This window comes from Python bivittatus, unplaced genomic scaffold (assembly GCF_059951505.1).
Source record: "Python bivittatus isolate LINGU-HERP-01145 unplaced genomic scaffold, Pbiv_v1 ctg000070_np1212, whole genome shotgun sequence".
In the NCBI taxonomy this organism is placed as follows: domain Eukaryota; kingdom Metazoa; phylum Chordata; class Lepidosauria; order Squamata; family Pythonidae; genus Python; species Python bivittatus.
In genome coordinates, this window is record NW_028277034.1 from 35,547,009 (window position 1) to 35,573,147 (window position 26,139).

At 37.5% G+C, this 26,139-nt stretch overlaps 1 protein-coding gene and 1 long non-coding RNA gene across 7 annotated transcripts in view; one reads left to right on the forward strand and one right to left on the reverse strand.

Annotated features, from left to right (window-relative positions):
- The window catches only part of ANK2 (ankyrin 2), a 304,223-nt gene that overhangs the window by 166,867 nt on the left and 111,217 nt on the right, over window positions 1-26,139 (reverse strand). The window lies entirely within an intron of this gene.
- Window positions 1-26,139, forward strand: part of LOC148216873 (uncharacterized) — a 106,470-nt gene that overhangs the window by 27,627 nt on the left and 52,704 nt on the right. For both annotated transcript variants that reach the window (XR_015794594.1, XR_015794595.1), the window contains one exon: window positions 22,947-23,040. This is a non-coding gene — a long non-coding RNA (uncharacterized LOC148216873). The remainder of the gene's footprint in view (window positions 1-22,946; window positions 23,041-26,139) is intronic.

The window sequence follows — 26,139 nt, forward strand, 5'->3', positions numbered from 1 at the left end:
CTAGGAGATGGAGGCTGGGAACGAGTGGGATTTATCATCTCTACACAGCCTCTGATGAAAGTTTGGAATTCCAGAAAAAAGGAAATCCAAATAAAAGGAAGCAGAAGATCTTTGTTTCAGAAGATTCTATTCATTTCTTTGAGTCAATATTGAATCTTGGTGACTATTCAGAAGGTCCACGCAGTTTCTTGGCGATATTTTTTTGGAACTGGTTTGCCTTGCCTTGAGAAAGACTAACTGGCCCAAATCATCCACTTGGCTTCATGTGTAAGGCAGAACTAGCCCTCAGTCTTTGGCTGTTGCTCTTTGCTCTTCTTCTCTCTCTTTCTCTTGCACGCACACAAACACACACACACAAATACTATATATTTCTCTCTATATATCATATGATCCTATGATCTTTTCAACTGTTTCATCCTTTGTAAATTTCTTTCTTTCTCTCCATTTTATAGATATTCTTCTATATAATTGTTTAAGGTTTATCATAATTGTATACCCTAGTACTAAAATCAGGTGGTAGTTATCAACAGAACTATATCTGAACAAAAGAAGAAGTATTTGCAATTGTTGTGTATCGCAGCCTCTCATGCCAGACCATCAAGCCACAACCTCAAAATGGAGAATGGCCTTCCATCCAGTCAACATACAGTACCCACAAGGCTAAGATGTTCCTTGTCAAGCGCACGGAAATTCCAGCTCCCTTCTCTGGTGGAAACAGAACAAGCTTGGTTCTTCTAAAACTAGGGGATGGAGGCTGGGAACGAGTGCGATTTATCATCTCTACACAGCCTCTGATGAAAGTTTGGAATTCCAGGAAAAAGGAAATCCAAATAAAAGGAAGCAGAAGATCTTTGTTTCAGAAGATTCTATTCATTTCTTTTTAATTATTATTATGTTTTTAATTAAACATTTTTGAGAAAGTTAAAAAACACAAATAAGAAAAGAGACCAAAATGAAAAGTAAGACACAAATGAATAAACAGGGAATTTATAAACATCATAAAATTAAAAAGGAGTAAGTTTGTTGGAAAAGAGTTTATATTTCATTAGTTTTAGATAATTGAATATTTAATATTATTTTAAAAGCCAAAAGTCATTGTTAAAATACAATTAGTATATGAATATCAATGACAATAATAGCACAGTATAAATATAAAGTAAGGTAAAGGATTATAGTAATTATACAGTAAACTCCATTGCAATATCTTGGCTGTATATTCGGACAGTGTTGAGCAGTGATTCTATTTCAGATGGGGATTTTCCACACAGCTTCAGATCATCCATGTAAAGGAGGTGGATAGTCTGGCAGATGTTTTTGATGTTTGATAGCCATGGCCTGACTTGTTCAGTACTGTTGACAGAGGAATCCATGCAATGACAAACAGTAGTGGTGACAGTGAGTCTCCTTGAAATATTCCTCTCTTGATGTTAACCTCTACCAGTCTATCACCACTGACCAGCAACTGTGTCTTCCACTATGCCACTGATGTTTGCACAAAGCTTCTGATGTTTCTACTGACTCCTGTTATTTCTAGGCATTTGATTATCCAATCATGTGGCAGGCACTCAAATGCCTTCTTGTAATCAATCCACGTTACATTCAAGTTGGTCTTCCTTCTCTTGCAGTTTTTCAAAATCAGCTTGTCAGTTAGGAGCTGATCTTTTGTTCCTCTGCTGTTTGGGCAGTTTCCTTTCTGCTCATATGGAAAGAGCTTGTTTTCAGCTACGTAGATGCTGTTGGACTGCATCAACTACCACACCAGTTAGCAATTTGAAAGTTGTTGGTAAGCAGGTAATTGGCTTGTAGTTGCCTAGTGCTGCCCCTTTTGTTGGATCTTTCATTATCAGGTAGGTTTTGCCAGATGTTAAGCAATCTTCAATTTCACCTCCTTGCAGTATGTTGTTAAACTGCTTGGCAATGAGTGGGTGCAGACCTGTCAGATGTTTCAACCAAAAACTATGCAGTTCATCTTCACCTGGTGCTGACCAATTCTTGATCTTTCTTTCCTTTTTCTTCACCATTTCTGCTGTTATTACAAGTTCTTTCATTTCAGCTTTTTTTATTCTTATCCACTTCCTTTATCCAAGCTGCATTCTTGTTGTATTTCTTTGGGTTGACCCATAGCTGCACCCAGAACTGTACTGTTTCTTCTTTGTCAGGTGTTGACTGGTTCATTGCAGTGTCTCCATTGATGGATTGGTAGAAACATTTCTGATTCCACTGAAATTGGAGATTCTGCCTATAGTGTGCAATTCAAGCTTTGTATCTGCTGATCTTTTTGGCTATGGCTGTTATTTGATGCTTTATTATTTCCAGTGCTTCTTTGATCTTCCTTGTTTTTAAGTGATATTTCTTGATCAGGTATTCTTTGCTTTTCTTGTCTTCAGCTTCTTTTCTTTCATCTGTTCTAGCTTGCTTGCATCTGATGTTAGCATGCTGATCTTATGTTCGAACGTGATCTTCCATTTTGGTGACACACTGTTTGGCTTTTTTTTTTCTTGTTTGTTAATTTTGCATCCAAGGTATTCAGTTATAATGGCAGCCATGCTGTACATTGGTTGGTTGGTTTCTTGCAGTGAGCTGGTGCTTATATTTGATATTACAGTATTGACTTCTTTTAATACTTGTGCTGTTTCTTTGTAACAAGCATCAATGCAGGCAACCTTATTATGTTCTTTTTGTGCTCTTCTAGCTGCTCAGTTATTCTTTGTTTCAATTCCTATTGTTTTTTAGTAGAGAGTTTTGTTCTTTCTGAGAAGAAGGCAGAGGAGAGGGTGCCTGGTTTGGGAATGAAAACAATTCAATAGCTCTGCTGGCTTGCTCTACTGCCAACTCCCCCTGGTTTGCTTTACAGTCTGAGCTACTTCTGGCAAGGCTTTGATTTCTTTGCCCTGGGGAGACCTTTTCAGTTCTTCCAATTCTACTTCTGTGAATACTTTATTTTGTATTATAAATCAACATTGATCTGCTAGCTTCTGTTCTGTTATTTCTGATTCTGGATGTTGTTCTTTCCAGAACTGGTGCATTCTTTTCAGATATCCTCTTCTCATTGGACTTGATTTGTAATAACAGATCATTATTTCTTTGTTTTCAGTCTTTGTATATTTGTAACAGGTAAACAACTTTTCTTCCAGTAGTCCTGCAGCTGCTGGTGCTGGTTGCTCAGCCAACAGTCCTGAGTCCTGTAGCCCCCTTGTCACCAGATGTCCAGGAACTAGAATACCTAGCACGGTCTTTGTCCCGGGTGATGACCGATCTGGGATAAGTTTCTGTAAATTAGGATTGACACCTGAAAATGACAGAAGAAGCTTCAGGTCTTTATGGCGGAAAGTGCCCAATTCCTATCAGAATTTTACCCAGCTGGTGCAATTGTGTTAGACTAATACTGTTATAAAGTCAATGAGCTAATGCAACTTGAACAGATATTGACCCAAATTTCCAACCAGATCTGTGATAAAGTCTTCCTAATGGGATCCAAGACAATAGAAGCAGCAGGAGTGATGGCCCAGAAGGTGGCAGAATTCAGCTCTCCAGCTGAGTTGGGGTGGGTAAGTACCAACATGACTGAGACATTCTTGAGTAGGAGAAAACCTGGCAGGTTAGGGTTAATCCAGAGGCTGTATCATATCATGTATTACTCAACCCACCAACAGGAGGTAACTTTTTTGACAGACTAGGTCTCCAATTGCTTCAAATGTGGAGAAATAGGACAAGTCTAGAAAGCCAGTTCTAAAGTGATGGCACAAGGAAACCAGGTTGAATCTAAAATTCATTAGCCAGAGAAACTTCCTGGTAAGGACCTCTCTAAGTTCAGTATGGATGTTTCCACCCATGAGGTGAGAGAATGATATAATGGGTACAGTGATACTGAAACTACAGTCTTTACTGCATACACCTCATTTGTCTAGGACCAACACATGGCCCAAAGAAACTGCAGAAGGAGTAGGAATTTACAGTGATGGAAAATTATGTATTTATTTCAATATATATGGCTGCCTCTTGCAATAGCGAACCTCGGTGGTGAGCAAAGTTTAAATGAAAACCACAGTATATATTAGGACTCTTAAAACATAGTGTGTTGTTGTTGTTGTTCAGTCGTTAAGTCGTGTCCAACTCTTCGTGACCCCATGAACCATATTGCGCCAGGCCTTCCTGTCCTTCACTGCCTCCCTGAGTTTGCTCAGTTTCATGCTCAAAAACATAGTGTGCTAATATATAAATCAAAACAAAAATGGCAGCAAAGAATAAAAAGCAAAATATTATCATATTGGCTCACCCAGGCTTCACTAACTTCACAAACCCCATGCCTAGGCAAACAACCAGGTTTTCAACACTTTCAGCAAGGCTAGCAGGGTTGGAATCAATCTGATTTCAGGTGTAAGGTGTTCCTCTCATCCCAGTGCAGAAAACATGTGTGATACCTACCCACCACAAGAGAAGGATCAGAGATCAGCAAAGATGGACCTCCCTGTCTTGACTGTAAAGGGTCACACAGAGTCTCCCTTGGAAAGCTGGAAAGCCCCTCCAGGAGACACGGCCAGAGCAGAAGAACCACATCCAACTTCAGATCAACCAAGCTTCATCTCTGATTCAAGGCTCTTTCAGCTCCAACTGGTTTTTACACAGTAAGCTACTTAGCAGTCAAATAAGGTTGTAACTTAGAATAGAATAGAAATCTTTATTGTCATTGTACTACTTGTACAACGAAATTAAATGCCACCCCAGTACAACTTTAAAAATATAAAAACCATAGAACACATAAAACACATACCACACATAAAACACATATAACACAACCTTCACATTCCATATTGCACAACCCCTGATGCTGCATTAATACTGCACTATACGATAGAATTCAATATAGTTACAGCTCTAAGATAGAAGCTATTCTTCAGCCTATTCGTCCTTGTTTTTATTATCCTGTACCATCTGCCAGATGGTAATAGTTCAAAGAATGTCCCGGGTGGGATGGATCCTTAAGAATGTTTTGAGCCTTCTTAAGGCAGCGGGAACTATAAAGTTCTTCCAAAGAGGGGAGAGGGCAACCAATGATCCTCTGGGCAGTGATGGTAACCCTCTGGAGCACTTTCCTATCCGCCACTGTGCAGTTAGCAAACCATACACAGGTGCAGTAGGTCAAAATGCTCTCAATGGTACAGTGGTAGAAGGTCACCAGCAGTTTTTCATTCAGTTGTTGTTTCCTGAGAAGTCTCAGGTAGTATAATCTCTGCTGGGCCCTCTTAACCAAGGCTGCAATATGAGCACCCCAGGTCAAGTCCTCCTTTATAGTAACACCCAGAAACTTAAAACTGGCCACCCGCTCCACTCAGTCTCCATTGATAACCAGGGGCTGGACATCTAATCTATTCCTCCTATAGTCCACTATAAGCTCCTTGGTCTTACTGATATTAAGAGCCAAATTATTGCCTCCGCACCACGAAAGCAACCGGTCCACCTCATCCCGGTAGGCTGCGTGTCTTCCTTCAAAGCGCCAGGTGAGACTCCATATTCTACCCAAAAGTATCAAATCATAATGTCCAATGGGTAGCCAAATTAATCTGTCTATATTTTGATTAAAATATTCTAATCTATATGATATTTTATTGCTAGCAACATGGTGGTAGAAGTGTAAAATAAATAAATACATACATTCAAACACTTCGCCTTCTCAGCAGCTGCCAGTGAGCTCAACCAGAAAAGTCATTCAGAATTATCAGAATTATGGAATCATATAAAGATGATCATGAATTACATCTTGGCAGATTCCCCCAGCAGTTCCTATCTTGAAAAGGTTTTTAAAAACTCCATTTGTTTTCATAGTGCAAGAGAGGAGAAAGGGAGTAGTTAAGGAAGGTGACCAGTATCTGCTTATTTAAGCAGAATGAGGCTCTTTTCTGGGCTCTCTTTACTCATTCTGAAGCTGCTTGTGAAAAGCTTTCTACTACAGGGACAAGTTGTTGATCTAAGTATTTGTATTATTTCTGGATAAATCCGTTAGTTTCATTTTTCTGCTTTCAATTATTTAAATTATTCTACCAATTGGGTATTGGTAGAAAATATTTAGTCCATTATTAGAAATTGTTATTATCCCTTAAGTTTGATTACAGTATAGTTATTCCTTAAACCACATTCTGTAAAACAGATAAGTGATCTCTTTTGTGTCTCTCTCATGGTTTAAATTAAGAGCTATTCACCCTAGTTGCCACAAGAGGTCACACTTAACTGTTGGAAATGTTACTTGAGCTGTAAACCAAAAACTATTGTGTCCAGATTAAAGATATTTTAAAATGTCATTTTTTTCAAACACACAAGACTTCTAATATAGAAATCTTCATTTTCACATACATAGTCTCTAGCTCCAGAATCCTGTTGGGCTCTGTCTGCAATAATCTTTTGCTTTTCACCATGGTAGCTAAACCTGATGTGAGCTGGAGTTTATAGATGTCCAGAAAACCACATATTTCCTAAATCTGCTCTGAATCTAAATATTTTAAATCCAAATAATGTAATGATGTGCATAGAGAGATGCTAGGGTTAAGGAGGAATAATGAATAATCTGAATCATTAAGGAAACCCAAGTTGACTTCCTAGACTGATAACCACAGTTATTCTCCAGATCACATATTTTCCAAATTTTTCAGTGTAGCTTTTATCTCAAAATTGCACAAATCCTGAATATTAAAAATTAGATAAACAGGCAGACTGAAAGATAAGATGCATGCCATATTAGGAAAAGTTACATACCATATATATGCCAGGTTAAGAAAAGATAGGCAAAGATTCTTATTAAAATTAGCTATTAAATTATAACTCACAAACTGATATAGAATAAATTTAACAGATTAGATGTAATGGATAATCCAGACCTAGAAGATGCAAGTGTGAAAAAGACTTAAAACTTCAGGCAGCAGAACCTAAAAATGCTACTACCGTTCTTTAACCAGTCCAATCACTGCAGGCTACAGATGTACAGAAATGCTGAGCTGAAACCTGAAAGCACTGTTGATTTAAAACTTCTCATGCCCTCTTTCCTTTTCACCACAAAACGGATTCCTGACTGCTATTCAAAACTGCTGATACAATTTGCCAGGAGTTTTTCATTCTTGCTGTTTTCAATTAGTATCTCAGTTTGATGGTAGCCTACCATTATTTTGCACAAAATGACACCTTCCAGAAGTCAAAACAAAAATGAAACCATTCCAATGACACATCTGATTAAAAGTTAAGTCTACTATAGTAAGACAGTTGTCATCAATTTTATCAGAATTTCTTTTTCATGCTATCCCCTGGCATGTGGGTGGTGGGGGACCTGAAACACCTGCCCTCTCAAGGAAAACTGATATATCAATAGAGAAGCATTTATATTTATATTCAGGCTGATAGTATGAAGCCTGGTGAACAAAAAGGGAAAACGACATGTTATGACAAAATCATGTGTTCTAGTAAAAAATCTGTATATAATAATGAATTTCCCTAGTGAGAACAGGTTATTTCCAAAGTTTAAAAGAATTGCTATAAAAGTACCTCTCTTTACCACCACTAGATGTCGCGCAGCCCCCAGTAGTGATGTCAAATCACCACACCTAAATTTAAACATCCATATGAGACAAAAATAAGTACTGTATCTTACAAATTGTCTAATGAGCAAAAAAAGACACAAAATTTTCTACACTTATAGAAGTTACTCCCTCATAGGAAGGGCTTGTGTCAAAGAAAAGGTAACAGCTCATTTTTATCATTTCTAAGAAGTAAAACAGCATATGTGAGCCCAGCCACTGAGACTTGTAAAGTGTGGTTTACGGCCTAGAAAGTGGTGAATTATTCAACAATCCTAATTATGACATGGTGCAATGAGTATTGTAAGTGTAACATACAAAGATTTATTCAAATGTTTGACATATATGCAATTTAAGATCAATTTGAGAAGAAATTCCTTTAAACTCAATAAAGCTTCTGAGTGAAGCTTACAGAAGTGGGGTGTAGATGTTTGTACAGGTAGTCCTTGTTTAACAACAGTAATTGGAACTGGCAACTCCATCACTAAGCAATGGAGTGATAAAGTGAAAAATCACATGATTGTGCTGACTTACGATGGCAATTCTAGCAGTTCCAGTTGCAGTCGTAAAGCAAATCCTGCATGGTCATTAAGCAGTGACATCACATGACTGCAGCTAGCTACTTCCTGCCAGATTCCCCACTGACTTTGCTTGTGGGAAGCCAGCAAGGAAGGTCGCAAATGGTGATCATGTGGCTGCAGGATGCTGTGATGGTCAGAAATACAGGCTGGTTACAAGCACCCAAATCACCACATCACTGTGGAGGCACTGCAACAGTTGAAACTTTGAGGACCGGTCATAAGTCCCATTTGTTCAGCACCATCGTAACTTTGAACAGTCGCTGAATAAGTGGTTTGTAAACAAGGACTACCTGTACAACAGTGTTATAGTCTGTAAGACTGTTTTCTACACTATCAGCTGCTATCCAGGTTTAAACGCTTTTGTAGACCTACTTTTAAATATCAGGAATTCAATCTGACATCATTTCTATGATGGGTATATTTTCTAACACTGAGAAACATACAGCTTTTATATTTTTTTGGCTTATCTGTTTTTTTTATATAAGTATGGAGGGAAAAGCAGTACCAAGGTAAATAAGTGGGAACGGAATTATGTTTGCCCTCTACATAATATCCAACTATCTAATTTACATATGAAATTCCAGCAAGATGTAAAAATATAAACATGGTGACCAGTTCACAATAGGACTAGCAAGCCATTAGGGGACGTAATAAATATTGTGTGGCTTTGCACCAAGATACTTACAGGATCATCCACTATGACTGAATTCAACCCGTCCAACTCACAGGTCCTGAAAAAGTTGTTATTGGCCCCTCATTTTTGCAAGGTTGGGGGGCTGAACTCACAGGCACTGCTTCTCTGTTGGTGCATTTGCATCACAGAATAGCCTCCTTCTGGAAACCAAATGGGCTCCCATTTTATTAACCTTCCTAAAGGTATTAAAAACAGAAAGATTTTGGAGGATTTATGGAATTGATACCACCTATTTTAAAGTTTCCTGTTATTTTGATATATTGTGTAGTGGTGGGGAGAGCAGAGTTGATACTGTTTAATTACTTTATTTATTTATTTATTTATTTATTTATTTATTTATTATATTTTGTAAAGATTTCTATTGTTTTTATCATTTTTTATGTGTAAGCCGCCTAGAGTCACTTGTCTAGTGAGATGGGTGGCGTATCCATTTGATACATAAATAAAATAAATAACTAAATTTAACTTATTTACTGTGGATATCTTAATTATTATTGTTTGTGTAGTTGTTATTGTTATGAACCCGAGACTCTAATGGTAGCAAACACACAAATCTAGTAAATAAACAAACAAAGGAATTGTGCGAAAACATATTGCCCAAAGAGAATATATATTCAAGCTGGCAGGACTCAAAACAATTGTTTTGACTGTTCTAGTGGTAAAAATTCTCAGCAGACAATAAAAGATACCAGAAAATAAAATATATCAGAAAATAAAAGAAAATAATAAAAGGAAAAGAAAAAAGAAAAGAAAAGATACCAGAATACAACACATTCTTTGTGCATAAAACTAGCCAGCCAAAGCAACTTCCATGACTAGGTATGATCTGCCTTCTCTCTTTTACTACATACAGTCGTTTTAAGTAGGGATAAAAGCCAAGCGTGAAACAAACACAAGAAAGGTAACTGATTGGAGTCCCTGATACATGAGTAAACTTCAGGCTGAACATCTTGGAGATTTCTTGCCTTCAAGGTCTGATTTATTATTCTCTTTCTGAAGAGTGTAGCTGTGTTTGTTCACTTGCTTTGATTTGGCTCTCTCCTTATGGAACCACACCAGCCCAACCTCCTGATAACTGTGGTGCAGGTCAAATGCTGACAGTTCTGTGGCTCTGCTTTATATTTTGCTGCTGTTTCCAGCTCCATGCCAACCAGCACTGCTTGATGTCCCAGATTTCCTTTTTATTCAGTGTTGTCAGTTCTTGTTCTCTACCTTTTGCCCTCCCATTAAACACTGTGGCCTTTCCAACTTTTCTGATGTCCATTTCAACTGCAATTTTTGGGGAGCTTGGTTTAGTTTTTATGGTTCTGTGAATACTTCCTTTTGCCCACAGGCCTGACAGTGAAGGTGCACTTATCAATGCTCCCGTGCTCTTCCACCGAAGGCCCAAATCCCAAATATATCCTGCTTATGTTTGGATACCATCGTTGACATGTAATTCCTTCCATTCTCATTCCAGTTGTCTGTTAGGCCTGAACTTTGAATACCACATGGCACAGAGCAAAGAGGCATACTAAGCTATAGTTTATCCAGCTAAATCTAATTCTATCTTGATTCAATATCTCATTTCATCTGTCATTAATCATTCCTATTAACTTGCATCTGTTACATATACCTGGACTTCTGTGTTTCCTTTTTCTTGTAAAATGCTGGCAGTTACCTTCTGGAGATAGAAAACAGAATCTTTCATCTCTGGTCAAGGGGTTCTTTTCATCACATACTGTATGGTTATCAAGGGGAAGACTTTATGATTTAGACATGTCTTTCACAGGACATGTTTTATGAAGATGTGCTGGTGGCCATGGGATAAGGAGTCTGTCCTTTAATGAACTGCTAATGGCATAAAAAAAAAATAGAAAGTCAAGAATAAAAGTAAACAGGCAATTTTCTCAATATAGGGAAGTAAGAATTGAAGTTCCTCACTGTGGTAAGTTGGGATCAGTGCTTCTCAACTTGTTTAAAAACTAACAACAGAGGGATAAGGAACAAGCTTGTCAAGTTTGCAGATTAGATTAAATTAGTTAGACTGGTAATTCAGTTTAAGAAAATATAAAGTGATACACATTGGGACAAATGAGTATCTCCTACATTGTCAATCCTTAACTTCCCAAGAAACTTAACACCAGCACAGAATCTATTTCCAACAGTTATTGCCTCAGACAGTTGACACTGCTCTGCCACCAACACTTGGGTTAATGTTGGTGCCTCCCCCCTCCTCCCACTTTTCCATAACTTAATGGTAAACTTCATGTGAATTCCCCATGGTCCATGCAAGGCAGCAATAACTTGACATTTTTAACATTCCTGTTCCTACATATCTCCCATACCATTCTCCTGTCCATAGTTCCCTCAAGTCTTGAAGCTAGAAGACTCATCAGGGGATTAGTCTCTGTACGCTCACCTATCAAAACCCAAGTCTCTCCCCTTTCATCAAGCTCCCCCTTCTTCCCAAATCTGAATTAGTGGCAGTGGTGGAAACCTCTTTGTATGCCCAGTCAGGTAATTTGAATTGAGGAGCAAATGGAAGTAGTGAAGAAGCTGGGATGAATTCACATCAGCTGTAGGTTCCCAGGAATTATCATTATCCATGTAAACCTTTCAATCAATTTCTACTGCATGAAATTTCCTGTATGAAAAATCAGAATGCATTCCACTACAACCTTTTATCCCCTCCTGTTCTGTGTGCTTTTATAGTTTTTTATTTGTAACTGTTTTTATGTATTTATTCTTTTTTAATTGTTGTATGCCACCCAGAGTCACTTTGCGTGAGATGGGCAGCTATATAAATACAATAAACAAACAAGCAAACCTCTCCATCCAACAAGATGGAAGGGGATGGTGGAGCTAATATAAACGAGGAGCATGGATGATGCTCCCAAACACTAGAGGACAATGAAAAACTGGGTGTATCTCCAGTATATCAGGAAGTTCTAAACAAAAGGTGGTTAGATTGATTTGCAGCAAAACAGTTAAATTGGTCAATATATTTGGCATCACCATCTTGGAACAGAACATGGAGAGGAGACACTTGGTAGAAAACCATATGAATCCCCTCCCAGCAATTGTGGGCTGGGTGGCTTCCTAGAAAGGTAAATATTAAAATGCTTATAGGAGATCTAGGTATAGTCCAGCTGTTCCCAAAGAAGTGTCAGCCCTTTGAGGTAGTCCAGACCAGGAAACCAAAATCATGATACTAATACTACTTTTATTGCAATGTACTGTAACAGAATCTTGCAAGTCTGAGAGCACTTTCCCCTTCCTGCCTTTACTTTCCAGAGAACTAGGGAGAGTCAATTCTAAGACGCTTTCTCCGTCCCCATTCCTGCTTTGGACTCAAATTTCTATTATCAGACCATTGCCTAGGCTGCGGCTGTTCCTCCTGTCTCTCAAGGTTATTCTCACAGCCCATTACATGAAGCTCCTCAAGGAATTAGGAGGCCTCTGGCAAAGATAAGAGTCAGGAGGCAGTCAGAAAGTGTACCCTAGATTGCTTCAAAGGAAGATAGTTTAGTGACGTATGAGCAGAGTTATTATAAGCAAACTCTGTCCAGCTGTCCTGAAAGGGAGGATAAGGGTATGGTTGCAAGGTGATATTAGTTCTATCTCTTGAGCTGACCATAGATGATAGGCCAAAGATAGGTGAAGTTTAATATCCATTCATTGAAAAAGGCAACCAGAAGCCATAAAATGCAGGTGCCTGTCTAAAGTCAGATGATGGGGAGAAAATGGATCCAGAAAATCTGCTGAACAGCAGAGTGGAAGCCATGGCAGGGCACGAAATAGAGCACCTGAAAGAAAGGTCAACAACCACCAAAAGTTCTTTAAGATCTTTGACAAGTGGCTAGATAGTTATAAAATCAAAATAAACTGTGGAAGGACCCCCTGTGGAATGAATATGGATTGCAGCAAACTAATGGGCTTGCCAGTCTGAAGCTTGGCATGGCAACATGCATGGCATAAAAAGACATAATTTTAAATAACTGCGCTGATGAAAGACCATAGGTTATGGAAAAGAAGATGATCACCCATCCCAAGTACATTATATAAATATTTGGAAGACAGCTGGATGTCTCACTGCAGGTTATCAGTCTTGCATCCAGAGGAATTTAAGGCGATGTCATTGTAAGTCTGAAATAATTCCAGGACTACTTGAAAACACAAGAGGGAGGCCAAATAGAACAGGAAAAACTCATGGTGGTTGCCAGTGGTGAGTTGCATTGGTTCTGTGTCTAGTAACAGGGTCTGAGTATATGAGCTAGTCATCAGTGGTTTCAACCAAACTGACTTAGGATAGATGCACTAAGTGGGCAGAGTATGGCTATGCCGAATGGAAGATTCAGTGAAATGACATAGTTACACCAGTCTATCAGAGTCTAAAGTTTGATTCTGGTTCCAGCTCAGGTTTTCAGTTTGACTGGATTAAGTGTTAATTAGCTGTTCCACAGCAATCCGCCCTGTGAATTTCTGTTCGTTGCATCCTGGAAGTCCTGGTTACTGGGATTTCCTGGTATATACCTGGATTGGGCCAGATAGGGTATTTGCTAGCAAAATGTCCCCTATTTCAGCATCTCAGGCTGGTCAGTTTAGCTGGATACCCTTATGTGAAATAACCCAATTCTAGGAAGTATATGCATAGGACCTGTTTGCGATGGCACGATTTTTCCTCAGCAGAGTGACTTTCTTTTAATTTCTGCTATGTGGGCTCAGTCTCTGAAGTCTCCAGAGTCCATGACAAGAAGGAGAAGATACCAAAAGCAAGCAGTAGTAGGCAGATTTGGATTACTCCAGTCATTATCTTAGGAGTGCCATTTCATACTAATTTGTCCTATATCTCATTAGGCAGTACTTCTTTAAGCTAGTCGCCTAAGCCCCTCTCATTCCAAGTCATATCTATTGCCAAGAATATATTTCCATACCAAACACTTACCCTGGAGATGGCAAATTTTGCATTTGACTCCCATTTGCCTGATTGGATCATTAAAGCTGGCCCTCAGAAACATAATGTTGTCTAAGTCAAATAATATCCAGCAAATTAATGGCCTTGATCAATAATGGGATAGCTCACTTTAAAGTTTCCTCTACATCGTGCTTATCAATAAACCTGTTTCTGGTCTCTGAGACATACACAACTCTCTTTGTGCTAAGAAGGCAATACACTTGAAAGTTGTTGCATCATACTTGCCTGGCACATGTATCTCCTGGGACCCTGCTAAGATATGGCCAATCTCTCCTGTGGTGGATTCCTCCCCACTTGCTGGACAAACCAATTCATGATCACATACAGTTTTACCACTGGCAGCAACTAATGTTGGAAGCTGGAGCAAGACATTTGCTAACTAATCACAGCAGAGTCCCTAGTAGATCTGTAGACATCAGTCCAATTTTCTGGGGGTGTGCGAGTTCTCGTGTTCATGCAGGAATAAAGGAGAGGCAACAATCTATCAGGTTATAGGCAAGTTTGAATTTAGCTGAAGTTTCCCAAGAAACTGAACATGGAAGTCAATAGTTCCTGTAACACCAGCATGGACACCATTTCCATCAGTTGTTGTCTCTGATAATTAAGGCTACTGATTCAACCTTATAACCTTGGATTAATTTTAGTGACATTTCTCCCACTGTCAAACCTCACTGTACTTAGAGGACTGAACCATTTAGGCAAGTTCACAAGAAGTCCAAGAAATTCTGATAACGATGTAACTGAAGAAAGTTAGGAAGCCATAACCCAAACAATTTCAGCAACAGCTATTTTTCAAGAAAAAACATTCTCTATAAAACAGTATTCAAACTCTCCTGCATATTTTTCTCCTTCCCTATCTAACAGACAGACTACTTGCCTACTTTTTGAGCAGGCTGGTCTGTTTCTATCAGTCCTTTGTTTTTGCAAACATCAAACTCGTTATCATGTTTTTTTTTTACTGTGTGAGAACTAACTCTAACACCCAGCTTTTCCATAACTCAGTGGAATATCTGCGTTCTGCTCCTCATAGCCCATGTAAAGTGGCAATTGCTTGTCAACATTTCCACATTCCGATCTGAAATGGAGGGGGCCGAGGCGGAGCACGGACAGAAAAATGTGTGGAAGATATCTCTCACAATGCCTCTTGTTAAACATATCCATATTCAGCAAACATATTACACGCATACCTCTTTCCTAAGCAAGCATTTCTGGCCAAGATTACAGCTGATGGGCAATTTGTAGAAAAACCTGCTTAAAATAATTTCACAGTACTGTTACAATATGTTTTTGCTGTTATACTACAATACCATATAGTAATAGATCATTTGGGGTAGATAGATATAGATAGATAGATCTTAATTCTAAATGACTTATATCAAGAAATTATGTTTTATTTTTCTTCATTAAGCTGTGTATGCTTTCTTTCTTGTGCAATTGTTTCAGCCTCCTTCTCCCATTAGCTCTCACTATAAAGAGCGAGCTATTGGTAGCACTGACAGCTTAATATTTTCACCAACATCCTATTATGGCACCAACATCCTATAAGGCACCATGATCACCAAATGATCAGTATGGGGATCCCCTCATATACATTATAAAACCAAGCATCCTTTATTCTTTAGTAGAACAACAAATGGCCATGATATGCTCTCTATGTAACCTCATCTTCTATGAGTTAAAATGCCAAATCATCTGATTATATCTTCAGAAGCAATTCACAAGAGTGTTCCGCTTCAAAACATGCAAGGTTTCCAGTCATAGCCTCATGGGAGTGGCAGAAAAGATGACACAGGTGTTAGATCTCACAAAGAAAATATATTGGCAAACTCCAGGAACAAAGAATGCCCCTATCATATGTCTGCATTGATTGAACCAGATGGAACTGATTCAGATCAGTAACTACACTAGGATTTTGGGGCAGTTTGCTGTCCCTTCTGACACTATTGCTTCTTACTACTAATTATTCTTGCAGCAGGTCACGGTTACCATAGTAACTGGGTGTTTGATCTTCTAATCAGTGTTCAACTCTCCACTGTTATGTTACAATACAGATACAAGCAAGCAAACATTCTCTCTCTCTATAAAGACTCTTGCTTCATTTTTCCCTTTTCTTTTCTTTTAGGACATAATGCAGCATTAAAAAGACTGCCTTCCTCACAAGTTCCTTTCAAACAGATTTCACTTCTGATATAAAAATATCAGATGTTCCACAACTCTGTATGAAGTCCATTTTTTAAAACATAACTGCATTTGTCTTTCAAGCATGTCTGGAGGGCACAAGACTTCTACATAGATTCTAACTCTCCAGAGGGAACTGGCACAGAGGGAGGACTGGTTGTGAAGTAGCAGAAGGGAAGAAACTGCAAGAATGGACTAAGGGATTAATGCAGCAAGTTGGGCGGAAGTGAACGGGAATGCTATGGCTGTTATCCTAGTGTGGCTGTGCAGGAAAGAGAGGGCCCCAAGCAACTTAGAGCCTGCTAGTGGTTTTTAAGCTACAGCATTTTAAGTTTAAGAGAAACTGATTTACAGCAAAGAAACTCTCTTTCAAATTAATAAGCAGGGTTTTCTTCAAAACAAAGCCTGCATTTCTGGAATTATGCAAAAGCAAGCAAGTCCCTCCTTCCCCATTAAAAGATAGGTTTTTAAATTCCATTGTGTATTTGTTTATAAAATAAACGTCTCATGGGTAATAAAGTTGTAAGATGCTATCATTGTTTCATTTGATAAATTTAATTATTAAAAATAAGTGGCCTATTTATTTCTTGTCCAACCTTAACCTTCAAGAAGTTATTTTATTCATAGGGATTCAGCCAATTTTTATCATTTTAGGGGGTTATGGAGTTTGATAAGACCTGCTTTAAAATACTTTTAAAAACACACCAAGATTAATGCTGACCACCATCCACATATTATTGCTTGCAAGAACCATTTGATTGAATGGTTCACAGGCTGTATAGGCCTTGCATGGCCTCATTTAACCATTTAAGATTGCAGCTCTAGGCACATTTACTAGTGTGTAAATCCCTATCTTTACTTATCAATGAACCTGCTTAGAACTTTGTTACAAGAGTGTGTGTATGAGAAGGTTAATCATCTTCAATAAATTGCCTAAATAAGCATGAGCTGAAATGGCTCCCTTGATGCCTAGGACTCCTGGCTTAGATTTTCCACAACATTTTCATGAAGATAAACCTACCTGTTACAAAAGTACCAGGAAGTGTTGAAGCAGAAGAGCATGAAATACAAAATGTATACACATGAAGACATTTTTAATTTCATGATCATGTAGAAACTCCTGGCATTTTCAAAAAAAACTAATGATATGTTACTCATTAAAAACACCTGTTTCCATTATCTCATTCCCAGTGTTAAAACAGGATGTCAGTAAAATGCACAGTATTTATTGTCTTGTCCAACTAAATTCAAGTTATACCTCTATTTCTACAAAACAGCCTTTAAACACTTCAATCTATATATAATTTCTAATATTAAGGCTGACTTACAGAAGTTCTAACTACAGAAATAAGAAAGAAATATTTAAAAGATGAAGAAAAAAGAGTATCTGAATTATAAAATTCAACAGAAGACATAATAAGCAAGTTTTGTACTTCTGATCTACAGAATTGTCACCCAGGTTTCAGAAGGCATGATGTGATCTTTACATTACTTTTTTCAAGCTCATATTGAATTTGATGGGGAAAAGAAGAACACCCTGGTGAAATTCTGAATGGAGAGATTAATGGCTTCTTCACTTATTTTAGGTATGCTGTAGCTCAGGCTTATTTCCTTTTAGTGGTCTGTATGAATCCTAGCTTTCTGTGCTTCAATTAATCCCTACAGAAGTTACTATGAAGGAACGTCTCCGGTGTAGTCTTCTCAGGTCAGAAAAGCAGCAACCATACAGGTTGCAGAGTGATGGAGAGGAATGTAGCCAGAAATAAAAAGTGGTACCCACTGCTCCTTTACATACCACAATACCTGGTGAAAAAGTCCACCCTAAGATGTTGGGGTTTTTTTTAACCCCTATGATTAGATGATAGACTTGCTATTTTTTTTAAGTACATTCTTTCTCCCTTTCCATCTGGCATTTTACTGAGAGACTGAATACTGAATGGAACCACTTAGAAAACCCAGAGGCTATGCAGGCATATCCATAGTTAACTGAGTTTATGGAATTAATTGGCTCCACAGATTCATGGGCATCCACCATTTTTATTTATTCATGAAGTCATCATGCAAATGATGCAAGACATTTGATTTTTGTCAGTTTTATCATGACACACATTATGTAATTTGCATGATTGGTACAATGATGTCCTGATGCACATGGTGTCATTGTAGCTTGTACCAAACACTTATGCAAGGAACAGATTCTCATAACACAATATTTAAAAATGGGGCTAGCTAATGTTTGGTTTAACTTGTTGTGCATACATAGCCATTGTTTGCTATTCTTTGTCACTATAAAGCAGCAAATGACCCACACAGCACTGCGGTTTCAATCACTTCATAAGAACTGTATTTTGTCTCATGAAACAACAGATTTGATCCAGCCACCTCATTTCTACTCAGAATTCAGACCCATAATTAGTCCCTTTATTAGAAATTTTAAAATTTAGTGTTTATATTTTAACTAGCCATGTTAAAAAAAAAAAGCAAAAGTAATTTCAGTCTGCACTGTACTTTAAACTGAAAAAAACAAAGTAATACCTCAGGTAACTTGACTTCACAGATCGTCTATGAAGATTGTATTTCTATAAACACATGTAGTATGTAGTACACACACAGGCACACAACTATGTCAAAACCCATTCTAAGAAGCTATGGACCCACACAATGGCTTGTGGAGCTTACAATTTGGATTCAGTAGTTTCCTAGGGTACAGTTCCCCTTAAAATATACATTTTAAACTGATATAATCCAACTAATATATTCAACAGTAACTGTCCCAAAACTGGATTAGCCATTTACCTGAATAATTCATTCAGCTGTAATAAAGTTCAAGTGTGATGTTGGAAGCAGATTTTCACTCTTCCTATAATTATTAATGGCGGGAACATATTAGGATATTGAGCACAATCAGAGGAGATGTTGATACCATGCTGCACTGCCAGGATTTCACACTTCAGAGAAACATCCCTGAACCTGTGTGTTTATCCAGGTAGTTTACTATGTTATAATCCATCCCAAGCAGTGTCTGATGCAATATTATCATCATATAATCTGCTTCAGGTTCTCCATATATTTCCTGAAGTGAATGCCATCCTATGATTAAGTTAATCTGGAATGTTAAGTAAAATTCCAATAAAATGTATATTTTTTTTCCTTCAGTTATAATGATTTCACATTTAACTCCAGGATATTATTTTACAGTCTTTTAATAGCGTAAGAACATTCTAAGGATGTATAGCAAAATATTTTTATATTTTTATATACTTTAATATTCTTTTAATATATTTTTGGACAATCTAAATTATAGATTTAGTCAGCAATGCATGCATTTAGCATGCTACTTTGACCATTACTCCATAATACAAAAAATTTTCTACTTTCTTATAGAAGACCTCTATCTGTCACTAATAGGTAACTGCAAAACACTTGTGTTTCAAAGCATAGAACATGGCTGCACAACCATCAGAGATTACTGACAAAGAGAGCTGTTAGTCTCATTTATACTGTGAACAGTCTGGTACTGTCCAGTTGTTGGTATTAAATCCACCATCCAGAGTAACTCTGGTGATTCAAGTAGCCAGTGATTCACTGTAATCATGTAATGTTTTTGATCCCAGCCAGAAATTCATTGCGAGCCATTTGTTCCTATACAGTATGAGTTAAATCATCATGTACATTGTAAAACCTGCTTTATGGCTTAGTATTGTGTGTAAAACTGTCAATTGTAGCTTATTTAATACATCATAGTTCAAACAAACATAGTTAATGCTTTCCGTAAATCCAGCCCTTGCTAGTGAGGTGTTGAAAACTGAATTTGTCCCCAATGTATCTATATATGGATTTTGTCTTGATATTTAATTTTGGATATCCATACCTTAAGAAGAGTCATGTGCAAATGATTGTACATTACTTGTAGAAGACCACATTAAGTAGTGGACACATACATTCTAGAAAAAATCCCTTTTGGAAATTTATAGGTTTGTCGAAAGACATGCTGCATTAATGACCCTCAAAGGAAACAGAAGAAAACAACTGGGTGGAATATGTTAGATGTATATTTTATTGTGATTTAGTTATACCATTTCAAGCCAGTAGGCTTTCAAAAACCTATTACAAGACAATTTTATTCCGCATGAGATGAATTGCAATTAAATTGATTAAAGGATCTCCATGCAAATGTTTGTACTCAATTAAGCCTAATTACATAATCAGGAGTTGCTGGACTTAAGTCCAAGAACCATTAGTTTGCTATTTGGCTATCCTCTATGAGGAACTATATGCTCCTGATTTCTGGTTCCTGGATCTCTTATAATAACAATTTGCGGTTTAGTCCTGACAGTCAATGAGTTAAATTACAATACTCTGTGAATATGCTATAGTGAATATAATGTTTTCAATAAAAGCCATAGTTATGTCTGATTATAATCTTGCAATACTTTCCATCAGTAGTCAGTCCATGAAGATGAGGCCATGAAGGCTTTCACAAAATCTTTTCCCAGCATTATTTTCATTTAAATTTCTCCAGCCTAGTATCCTCTAGAGGTATTGAAATTAAGACTCTCATAATTCCCATCCTGCATGGCACTGGTTAGAATTATCTGAGTTGTAGCTCAACACATCTGGAGGGCACTAAGCTGAGGAAGCCATAGCTAATAAAGAATGGCAAGACATGACAGTTTGGAGGCAAGTTAAAATAGCCATGGGAGGAATCTGGCTGTAAAAATGAAGTCATGACATAAGATGTAGTCCCTGTCCCAGTGTCTCTTCTGTGATCCTACAACTAGTAATAACTTATCCAAGTTCTCAATAAGAAAAAGAAAGGCAGTGCTATGAAGAAAGGACCATGTTGCTTGCTGGGGAGGTACACAGAGGGAAATAGAGAGAATCTCTTTACTCTGTTTGTGGTTGGCCCTTAAAGGAGACAGCTTATAGCTATATTTAGATCTGAATATACTGTATATGACAACAAATCTATCCAGTGCAATGCTCAAAACCACCCAGAGTCCCTGGGAGTCAGGCAGCATATAAATTTAACAACTTCCTATTATTACATTATTATGATTCATTATGAAGGAGCAGTCTGTATAGAACAGGTAGAACCAATTAGCTTTGTCTGTGATTCACAAAGGTATTTTAAACATTCTTCTGGGTTTTGCAGCCAAATGAGATGAAACATTTCCAGCAGCAAGAGAAATTGAACCTTACTGACTGGGTTGTCACTGGGGTAGACACTTGCTAAGGAGCTCTCTGCATCCGTCCTTCATCTGTAGGTTGAGAGGTGCTAAGCAATATTGACTCCCATGCTGTTATGCTGTTCAGGAACGTTCATTGGTATAATCAGTAGCATTATTTAATTCCAGCTTCATACAGAAGCAAGCACCACAACAGATGCAGTAATAATACAGAGGGCAACTCTTATTACCGCTTAATGCAGTTCCACTCTTTTTACATGTTATAAAAAATAAAGGCATGGCAAGAATATAAAGGCTAACAAAAACTTTCCACCCTCTGCAATTGTGCACATAATATCTCATTCCACAATTAATGTGTTTGGGCCAATTGATTGTAGCTGAATACGCAGGAATCATTACACCTCTTTAGCTGGTAAAATGTTGCAACATATGCGGCCTGGGTTACCATGGAGGAAGGGACACTCTGTCACAGAGGACAGAAAGGTAAATGCAATGCCATGAATTCTGAGAGGGTGGACTGTCCAAATCCAGGCAGCCATTTCCTGCTGTTCTTTGTGTGCATAGAAAGCACCTCACTTGCAGTAGGGAGACATGATTGGTATTAGTTTTGGAAAACTTAGTGGAAACTTAACAAAATGTTCCAAGAGTCCTTGCCAATCAAGGGCATATGTGAAACAGAGAAAAGTCCCCTGTAAAGTATATCAGGAAGGGCCATTATATTATACTCTTGTAACAAAAACCTGTTGTACCATCATGAAGGTCAGGGCCATCCTGCCATTACACAAAGTGAGATAATTGCCTCGGGCAACTGATTTGAGTTCCCTGAAAAGATAGTTAATATTAGTCCTTTCATTCATTACTGCTGTGTTTTTTTCTCTCATACATATGAAATTTCCTGCTTCACAGACCAAAATAATATGGTAGACCAAAATAATATGGGTGCTACACTAAGGAGAAATGAAACTGAATAGGCCGTTTGTGTAAAGCAGCAAAATGTTATGGCATAAGCTTTTATAGAAAAGAGTCCATTTTTTTCAGCTGGTGGAGGTGTGAGTATGCATGTTTGTAAGACATATCAATTTTCTTGGTCCTAAAGAGTCACATCAGTTCCTGGATCAGGATTTGGAGGCAACAAAAAAAAAAGTATGTCCACTGCCCAGTCCTCCTTCCAAGTAGGACTAGTGGAAGGGAGAAAAAAATGAGGATTAATTCCATGCTCCAGAGACATCCTGGTATATTGCTGGTTTCCTAGTGTAGGAAACCATTGATTTTTTACAGAATCACTGACAAAGAAGAGAGAAATTCTGTTCTTCACAGTCATTCTGTTCAAAAGCACTGGTTACCTGCTTCTAACAGCAGAATGCTAATGATCTTTTCTACCAGCCAGCTGACCAAGTTTGTCTTCCATGGCCAAGTCAGATATGAATGTTGTCTGAAGAACATGTCTGATAGGGAGAACTGACAACAAGAATGTAAAAGTTGCAGAGGTGAGAAAGTACACTTGGATCACCATAAAAACATAGTTGCTGAAAGCCAAAACTTCCTCTCTCTGATGTTGATTTTGGCAGGGCTTTAAAGGCTGTTTTAGAAAATTGTGATCCATGCTACATAATAAGTAATGGTGTTGTGGGTTCCATTAAATCCACACATGAAAATCTTTACAGCAATTTCATTATTAATTTGATAATGGGAATGATTTGCAGAGAGGCTGGTACAGGATGGAAGGATAGAGTTACTCAATTGGCTAAGACTCATGTATCCTTGTATCTCTCCTTTTCCTTTCCACAGCATCCTCATATCCAGGAAGGAAATCTGAAGGGGCATTGTATACACACTTCATTGAATAGAAGTACAAGGCTCCACACAATCACAGAGCCTGAAGGTAGGATTTGTGATTATGTGCTGTGTTGCACTGAGGCGCAACACAACTCCTCAATGGGTTACACTGTGATGAGTTCAGAAAGAAAAATGGATGATGCCAGCAGACGTGGTCCCATCCTTCTAGCCTGCTTAGACCTCACGTATTCAGTAAATTATATTTTACAACATTTCTTAATGGAAAACTATTGCACAGGTACTCACAGGGAGAGGAACAATAGGGACAGTAACAAAACATGCATCACAACTTTAGCCCTTCCAAACTTGTGACACAAGTATAAAAAAGTAGAGCTTTCATCATCATTACATCATGACCCATCTTTCAGCATTTTGGCATCGCTGTGGTTAGCAAAAGGCACCTATGCTGTTAGTCCTAATTATAACTATTTTTCTCCATTTGCAGCTGCTGAAACAAAAATGAACTTTGCATTAATTGTTATTGGAATTTGGAGGGGGGCAAGGTATTACAATGTTTTAGTAACTTTGTAATCCACCCAATAACTTGTATTATTGAGCATATTAGATTAAAACAAACACAGCTAAATAATCATTTTGTGCTACAAGTTTTCTTCTTTTTTTCATTCATTCATAAGCAAAACATTTCAGGAACTCAGAAGCAATAAAAATTGTAGATAATAAACTTCTTAATAATGGCACCAAAGAAACTTTACACAATTGCTACAGTAGCTAAAAAAGAAGTAACCTGTTCTTCTAAAGAAATCAATGAGAAGAATCAAGCCTTCCCAGAAGAACATGATTTAATGGTATTCTCAATAAATAATTCACTGCCTTCACCTTCAGAACTTGTGCAAGACACAAGAAGTCTGTCCTTAAAATTACAATGTTTAATTGTGCCACAAAATGTATTTAGATGAACATTTAAATGAGGCAGTTAATCTTTCAATGCTTTATTGAAACAGAGGTAATTTTCTCATTGTTGTCAAGAAGAAATCTGCTTACTTTTAATTAATGACAACAAAATCAAATAAGATTCACTTTCATATATGTTGTCTGGCACCCAAGCTGTATAAATAATTAGCCTACAACAGTAAGAATGTAGAAAATACAAGCAGATAAGTGTTCATTTTTAATAACTTCCCACTTTACTCAACTGCACCCCATCACATACCATATCCTGTAGCATTCCAAAAGATCCCCCAACCCTCAGGACCAGATTTTTTTTTAAATACAAAGGACACAGTAGAAAGAAGCAAGATGCCGTAAAGTCCCATGATGCAAACTGAATTCTAGTTCTATAAAATCAAGCAATATTTTTTTTAAAGTTACTATTTATCTAAAGAAATGGACTAAACAAAACCTTTGTCTATATTTTTAAAATGCAAACAATAATTGCAAAAAAAAAACAACAACAACCCAGTCACATATACTTGTATAACGGCTGAATTTATCTGAGTTTTGGAAAATACAATATTTTAATCTATTTTTCTAATTACCCCATAATATTTTGCTGCTAATTTATTATGCATATTTATTAAAAGCCATCTCTCTAAGTCACTGCACAAAGGTGTTAAACAAAGAGCAAGAACTATGGCCAAACTCCCATAGCAACCATGAATCAGGGTTTAGGCTTGTCTCTGCTTTTGATTACCACTGGTTCCAGAGTAACATTTGAATCTAGAAAATAAAGAAATAAAACCTCTACTGCAATACACAATTCAAATATAAAAACAAATTAACAGAAACAAACAATGCATAAATTCATGCTGACAAACATGTAACATCTTCAGACACTATGAAACCAAAAATAATTTACCTTCTCAGAAATAAATACAGTATTTTACATCAGCTTCAGTGGATAACAACTAATAATACAAGATTAGAAATCAGATAAAATTAATTGTAGGCAAATTCCATCCCAGCCAGCACCAGTCCTTTAGATGCTGACAGCTAAGCATTTCTGTAATGAGACAGGAATGACCACATTGCAACTGCATTCCAGATTCATCCCTAAATAACCAGAGATGTATGTCCATCTTTCCAACATAAGTATTATACATAAAAGATTGAACACAGAGTCTGTTCATGATCATGCTGCCTTATCAAGATTCTGTATGTGACTAAGGAAACAGCAGTGAGTAGGAAAAACAGCAACAGAGGCAGGACAGAGATCAACAATGAGAACAACACAACTCATGCTGCTATTGTTTTCTGCAAGCTCAAGGGTAGATGGATAGTACTTCAATTCAGCACTGGGGAAAGGCTCTAGGACTACCACTACAAATGATCCCAAATACAAAATATCTTTCTTTCTAGAGAAGGAACCTGTCCAACACTTATGTAGCCAAAAAATAGACAACAATACTATCTATTGACCTTTTCTACATGGGAAACTTTCCCTTTCAAAACCATAGGGCGTTCAAATTTCCTAGAGCAGTTCCAAGTGCAACCAATCCCTGTACTGAAGAAATGGACATTATATTTCCCATAAAATATCCTGATGGTCTTCTATTCACGATGCTGAATAGAAGATTTGTGTTCTCTAACTGAAGTATTGTGCCTCTGATGAAGCAGTGACATTTGGAGTAGGAACAGAATGTGTTTCTTATCTTTGCTTGCATTCTCACTCAGTGGCAGTCACCACAGTGTCATCAACTGGAGTAAACTGTTTAAAACTTAAAGGAATTGCCAACTCATAAGTCATCTTTCTTCAGTGTTTCAAAGTTAATTAGTATGAATCACAGCTATACTAAAGAATGTTGTTGTATTTTCAATAATTATATTTCTAAGGTTTCCCAAATATCACATTCATGTTTTACTGTAATGTTAAGTTGCCATAAGTCCTTATAGATTGTTGTCATAAAGAGAACTCTTTCTCAATTATTTTAATGACCACTTTTAAATAACATCTTAATCACTTAAATACATCAGCTACTTAGATAGCATCACTGAAGCAATGAGCATGAAACTGAGCAAACTCAGGGAGGCAGTGAAGGACAGGAAGGCCTGGCGCAATATGGTTCATGGGGTCACGAAGAGTCGGACACGACTTAACGACTAAACAACAACAACAACTTAAATAGCATGAATTTATTACTTAAATCAATCTTAGAGCACATTTGAAGAGATACTTCAATATTCAAAT